The sequence below is a fragment of the Procambarus clarkii genome, chromosome 64, assembly GCF_040958095.1.
Source record: "Procambarus clarkii isolate CNS0578487 chromosome 64, FALCON_Pclarkii_2.0, whole genome shotgun sequence".
Classification (NCBI taxonomy): domain Eukaryota; kingdom Metazoa; phylum Arthropoda; class Malacostraca; order Decapoda; family Cambaridae; genus Procambarus; species Procambarus clarkii.
The window spans coordinates 31930935-31938432 of record NC_091213.1 but is presented as its reverse complement, the minus strand read 5'-3'; positions in this window follow the sequence as shown (position 1 = coordinate 31938432).

Genomic DNA, 7498 nt, shown 5'->3' with positions numbered 1-7498 from the left:
TAAGATGACAGAGTCATTATGGCCGGACCGAGCTAACAGGGAGATATGTTTTCTCTAAGCTCCCTCTGGTATATAATATAGTGTACCAATATGGGTAGTTGGAGGGACTCCGTCACACCCTTCACTGTATAACGGTGCTCTTAAAAACCCCCTTTACGTCCGGGGTCTCCTCCCACGCGCTTATTCCTTCTCCAGTAGGGCTCCGTGGTAGAGCTGATCACGGAGGTGAGGGTCTATTATTACTTCCTTTAGAGGAAATTCATCCTCTGAGACTTTGTAACATTGTCATACTGGCTAAACTCTTTCTTATTATTATTCGTCTTCCTTTTCTTTGAGACTTGCGAGGTTGGTAACCAGGTCTTCGACTTAGCCTTAGTTCACAAAGACTTTATTTTGATAAAGAAGAAAGGGGAGGAGGGAATTGTTTGGAAGACGAGGGGACGGGGGAGTGGGAGATGGTGGGGAGGACAAAGAGACAGTGGAGAGGGGAATGGTTAGGAGGACGAGGGGATGGTGGAGAGGGGGATGATGGGGAAGAAAAAGAGATGGGGGAAGGGGGAATAGTGGGGAGGACGAGAGGACGGGGAAGTCAAGAATGGTTTGAGGACGATGGGACGGGAGGGGAGGAATGGCTGGGAAAACTGGGAGTCAGGGGAATGTTGTTGTAGTTCAGCAACGCACATGCGTTGCTGAACCAGAGCAACGCGTGGCCGGGTACAGCTGGTCTTTGAATATACATATTCAGTTTTGTCTCTACTGTATCATGTTCTGTTTAGTGCTGATATATTTAACATCTTATTATTATTTTCTTTCATCTATTTCAGTACTTCATTCATGTCACCACTTTCACTTCACCGAGGAAAAAATATGTTTTCCTAATCCCTCATGTGTTTTTTTTCTAATTCTTGTGCTGAACTTTGTCATCATTCTTTGTATCCAGTTAATTGAAGTTATGTCCGCTTTAGATTCTATTTACATTTAGTAAAATTGAGGTTCAAACAATTAACTGATTCTCAGCAAAAAATCCCGTTTTGTATAATTTCTAATATAGAGAGCCCAAGAAAGAAGACAGCAGTTATGCACCTTACAAATAGTTGCCAAGCTAAGGTCGCTTGCCCACGTATAACTTTCTCTTATAATAACAGTGATGACCTTCAACGTTCTTAAAATTTATATTTTCACTGTGTTAGGGTCAATCTCCCTTGAACTTGTTTCTTCAGCATTAACCATTGACCCATCACCAAGAAAATGTTGTATACAGCTATCGTCAATATACAAGTATGAAGAAAATTAAAGGAAACGCATACTGAAGTAAGTCTAAATTTAGGTATTAAATTATGTGATAGGCAAAGGAATAAGATTAGCAATTCGTTAAATGACGCGGATGATTCACTTACCATCTCATCAACTCTCCCAATCATTAACTTATTGACATCTTTATTCCTGTTTAAAGATCTTCCACGGAGTAGTGGATGAAGAAGTTGGTGTCAGTATAAGGTCAACATTAACAGTTTGTCACATGAGTACACAAGTTGACTAATATTGGCATTAAGCGAATATGCAAGTTTAAAGATCAGAATGACTGAGATTTTGCAAAAATGACAATTTTCTGCAGTGGAAGATATTTCAAGTAAAAGACATTAATCTGTGAACACTTGGGAACAGTTAACTTAAACATGTTTAATTGAATTCCATTAAATCTAAATTTTTCGTTATATTTACAGTTCCTATAGATGACAATGCTTTAGTTACATTATGCACTGCAAATTTCTTACCTTCTCGCTGAATCTTACTGAAGTTCTGACCATTCACACGCTCAGACAGAACTTTTGTACTACTTTTGTCACTGCCTGGTAGTCGTGGTCAGTGGTCGTGTCACTGCCTGGTAGTCGTGGCCAGTGGTCGTGTCACTGCCTGGTAGTCGTGGCCAGTGGTCGTGTCACTGCCTGGTAGTCGTGGCCAGTGGTCGTCTCACTGCCTGGTAGTCGTGGCCAGTGGTCGTGACACTGCCTGGTAGTCGTGGCCAGTGGTCGTGACACTGCCTGGTAGTCGTGGCCAGTGGTCGTGTCACTGCCTGGTAGTCGTGGCCAGTGGTCGTGTCACTGCCTGGTAGTCGTGGCCAGTGGTCGTGTCACTGCCTGGTAGTCGTGGCCAGTGGTCGTGTCACTGCCTGGTAGTCGTGGCCAGTGGTCGTCTCACTGCCTGGTAGTCGTGGCCAGTGGTCGTCTCACTGCCTGGTAGTCGTGGCCAGTGGTCGTCTCACTGCCTGGTTGTCGTGGCCAGTGGTCGTCTCACTGCCTGGTAGTCGTGGCCTCACAACCTAACATTACATGCAATTTCGTCATCGAGAGGCCATTGCCAGCATCCAATAACAAACGTCTAATGACGGAGCGCTGTTTCATATGGTTGATACCTTGTGACCGAGAGGCTTGACGGGACACTTCGGGAGCTCATATCTACCACTGAGAGCACACGAGTGGCTGACCTGTCTCGCTATACACAGATATTTCATGTCACACCTGAACCATATATGTTAATGAGCAATTTTACAGCCCAATTCTTTGGCAGGTAAGTTTGTGACCTGGAGATATTAGTGGAGCTGGCCTCCTATACCCTGTGGCTTCTTGCATACCCTTGCTGCCCCAAAGACGCCATTTTAGGCGCCATGACATGGCCCGGCACCTGGGCCACATGTAGCCACACACTAACAGAGAGTTGGGACCACATAAAGTCTAATCAGGCCATATGAACCATACAGCTAAGGCCATGTATAACTTTGTACTAACCTGACTATAGATAGTTATAAGTCACTGTATATAGTACAATTTATATGAAATAGCAAGTAAATATTTATGTTTTTTTTATCTCCACCAACTCTCAACATTTACGCCCAACTATATGTAGGTAAAGCTTGGCAGGCTAAATTTACATACTGTCCACTACTTAGAATCATAATTCATTTAGAATAATAAATAATTAAACTAAAAAATATAAAGTAAATAAAATACAAATTAAATATTCACAAAGAATAAAAACAAATAACTTTCTGCTAGGATTACCCCGCTGTTCCATGGGCTTATAGGGCTTATAGGGTTCCATGGGCTTATAACCCTATGGGTGAGAAAGGATCTCCTGTTCTCAGTTCTTACCTTCATTGTGGCTTGTTAAGCTTGAAACCGTGTCTCCTCGTTCGTGTTACATCTAACCTTTTGAAGAAATTGTTCGGATCAACATCCTCCAAATTGTTAGTATTTTAAAGGTTTCGATGAGATCCGACTTGTCATGTCTGGTCTAGTGTTTTTAGCCCTGTGGCCCTCAACCGTTCCTGATACGAGAGATGAATTAGTATGTTGAAGAACTTGTTTTCATTTCACTGCAAAGATCTGGGTCATGGTGGATTATCGGGCCACTTTTGCAGTATAGGGAATTGGATGATGTAAAGTGAGTTGGTTTCGCTAATTCAACTACAAATTATTTTTTGGAATACTCCACAGTGTGCCGGCACACATCATAGAGATATGTCATATCCTTCTGAATAGTGTTAGTGGAAAAGCGGGAGGAAAGAAAAGACTTTGACTTTGGATCCATGTGAACAGTATGTGATGATTTGAACCTTATTATGTCACTGCCGATTGTGCAGTCCCCAGTTGGTATTGTAGATATTATTGTTAGAAAATGGTACAAAACAGGTAATTCTGCTGTTAATATTGCTAAACGGTATTGTAGTCGCTATTTTTGCTTGAAGCAGTAATGTGGGATCCCCACATCACTGGTGACACAGGGTTCAATGTCTTTTTAGATTTGAGATCCATGTGTGTAAATTGCGGTCGTGTTGAGACAGCATATTGTCATGGTAGAGTCGAAGGTTGAGTAAATGACTGAATAATGTGCGTATTTTGGCGTTATAGGACAGTCGTGATAACTCTAGGAACTGTTTATTGCCGGGGGAAATAAAACTGTAAAATGTATATTTACTGGTTCTAAAATTGATAGCTGCAAATTGAGCATGCTGGGAACTCCTGTCTTCGCATCACTTGGACAGTTACGGGCATAAGGAGACCGGTGACCAGTCAAACAATGTAGACAAGTCATCGATATCAGGAGCAGAACTTCCACTCAGGTATAGCGAGACAGGTCAACCACTCGTGTGCTCTCAGTGGTAGATATGAGCTCCCGAAGTGTCCCGTCAAGCCTCTCGGTCACAGGTATCAACCATATGAAACAGCGCTCCGTCATTCCACGTTTCGTTATTGGATGATGGCAATGACTCTCACTCTGATGACGAAATTGCATGTAATGTTAGGATGTGAGGCCACGACTACCAGGCCGTGTGACGACCACTGGGAACGACTACCAGGCAGTGACACGACCACTGGCCACGACTACCAGGCAGTGACATGACCACTGGCCACGACTACCAGGCAGTGTCACGACCACTAACCACGACTACCAGGCAGTGACATGACCACTGGCCACGACTACCATGCAGTGACACGACAACTGGTCACGACTACCAGACAGTGTGACGAAAACTGGCCACGACTACCAGACAGTGTGACGACCACTGGCCACGGCTACCAGGCAGTGACACGACCACTGGACACGACTACCAGGCAGTGAAACGGCCACTGGACGCGACTGCCAGGCAGTGACACGACCACTGGCCACGACTACCAGGCAGTGTCACGACCACTGGACACGACTACCAAAAAGAGACACGACCACTGGACATGACTACCAGGCAGTGACACGACCACTGGCAACGACTACATGGCAGTTACACGACCACTGGCCACGACTACCAGGCAGTGTGACGACCACTGGCGTCGACTACCAGGCAGTGACACGACCACTGGCCACGACTACCAGGCAGTGACACGACCACTGGCAACGACTACATGGCAGTTACACGACCACTGGCCACGACTACCAGGCATTGTGACGACCACTGGCCACGACTACCAGGCAGTGACACGACCACTGGCCACGACTACCAGGCAGTGACACGACCATTGGCCACGACTACCAGGCAGTGACACGACCACTGGCCACGACTACCAGGCAGTGTGACGACCACTGGCCACGACTACCAGGCAGTGGGACGACCACTGGCCACGACTACCAGGCAGTGACACGACCACTGGCAACGACTACCAGGCAGTGACACGACCACTGGCAACGACTACCAGGCAGTGACACGACCACTGGCCACGACTACCAGGCAGTGACACGACCACTGGCCACGACTGCCAGGCAGTGACACGACCACTGGACACGACTACCAAGCAGTGTGACGACCACTGGCCACGAGTACCAGGCAGTGACACGACCACTGGACATGACTACCAGGCAGTGAGACGACCACTGGACACGACAACCAGGCAGAGACACGACCACTGGCCACGACTACCAGCCAGTGACACGACCACTGGCCACGACTACCAGGCAGTGTGACGACCATTGTCCACGACTACCAGGCAGTGAGACGACCACTGGACACGACAACCAGGCAGTGACACGACCACTGGCCACGACTACCAGGCAGTGACACGACCACTGGCCACGACTACCAGGCAGCGTGACGACCATTGTCCACGACTACCAGGCAGTGACACGACCACTGGACACGACTACCAGGCAGTGACACGACCACTGGACACGACTACCAGGCAGTGACAAGACCACTGGCCACGACTACCAGGCAGTGACACGACCACTGGTCACGACTACCAGGCAGTGACACGACCACTGGCCACGACTACCAGGCAGTGTGACGACCATTGTCCACGACTACCAGGCAGTGAGACGACCACTGGACACGACAACCAGGCAGTGACACGACCACTGGCCACGATTACCAGGCAGTGACACGACCACTGGCCACGACTACCAGGCAGTGTGACGACCATTGTCCACGACTACCAAACAGTGTGACGACCACTGGACACGACTACCAGGCAGTGACACGACCACTGGACACGGCTACCAGGCAGTGACAAGACCACTGGCCACGACTACCAGGCAGTGACACGACCACTGGACACGACTAACAGGCAGTGAAACGGCCACTGGACGCGACTGCCAGGCAGTGACACGACCACTGGCCACGACTACCAGGCAGTGTCACGACCACTGGACACGACTACCAGGAAGAGACACGACCACTGGACATGACTACCAGGCAGTGACACGACCACTGGCAACAACTACATGGCAGTTACACGACCACTGGCCACGACTACCAGGCAGTGTGACGACCACTGGCCACGACTACCAGGCAGTGACACGACCACTGGCCACGACTACCAGGCAGTGACACGACCACTGGCAACGACTACATGGCAGTTACACGACAACTGGCCACGACTACCAGGCAGTGTGACGACTACTGGCCACGACTACCAGGCAGTGACACGACCACTGGCCACGACTACCAGGCAGTGACACGACCACTGGCCACGACTACAAGGCAGTGACACGACCACTGGCCACGACTACCAGGCAGTGTGACGACCACTGGCCACGACTACCAGGCAGTGGGACGACCACTGGCCACGACTACCAGGCAGTGACACGACCACTGGCCACGACTACCAGGCAGTGACACGACCACTGGCAACGACTACCAGGCAGTGACACGACCACTGGCCACGACTACCAGGCAGTGACACGACCACTGGCCACGACTACCAGGCAGTGACACGACCACTGCACACGACTACCAGGCAGTGACACGACCACTGGCCACGACTACCAGGCAGTGACACGACCACTGGCAACGACTACCAGGCAGTGACACGACCACTGGCCACGACTACCAGGCAGTGACACGACCACTGGCCACGACTACCAGGCAGTGACACGACCACTGCACACGACTACCAGGCAGTGACACGACCACTGGCCATGACTACCAGGCAGTGACACGACCACTGGCAACGACTACCAGGCAGTGACACGACCACTGGCCACGACTACCAGGCAGTGACACGACCACTGGCCACGACTGCCAAGCAGTGACACGACCACTGGACACGACTACCAAGCAGTGTGACGACCACTGGCCACGAGTACCAGGCAGTGACACGACCACTGGACATGACTACCAGGCAGTGAGACGACCACTGGACACGACAACCAGGCAGTGACACGACCACTGGCCACGACTACCAGGCAGTGTGACGACCATTGTCCACGACTACCAGGCAGTGAGACGACCACTGGACACGATAACCAGGCAGTGACACGACCACTGGCCACGACTACCAGGCAGTGTGACGACCATTGTCCACGACTACCAGGCAGTGAGACGACCACTGGACACGACAACCAGGCAGTGACACGACCACTGGCCACGACTACCAGGCAGTGACACGACCACTGGCCACGACTACCAGGCAGTGTGACGACCATTGGCAACGACTACCAGGCAGTGTGACGACCACTGTCCACGACTACCAGGCAGTGTGACGACCATTGTCCACGACTACCAGGCAGT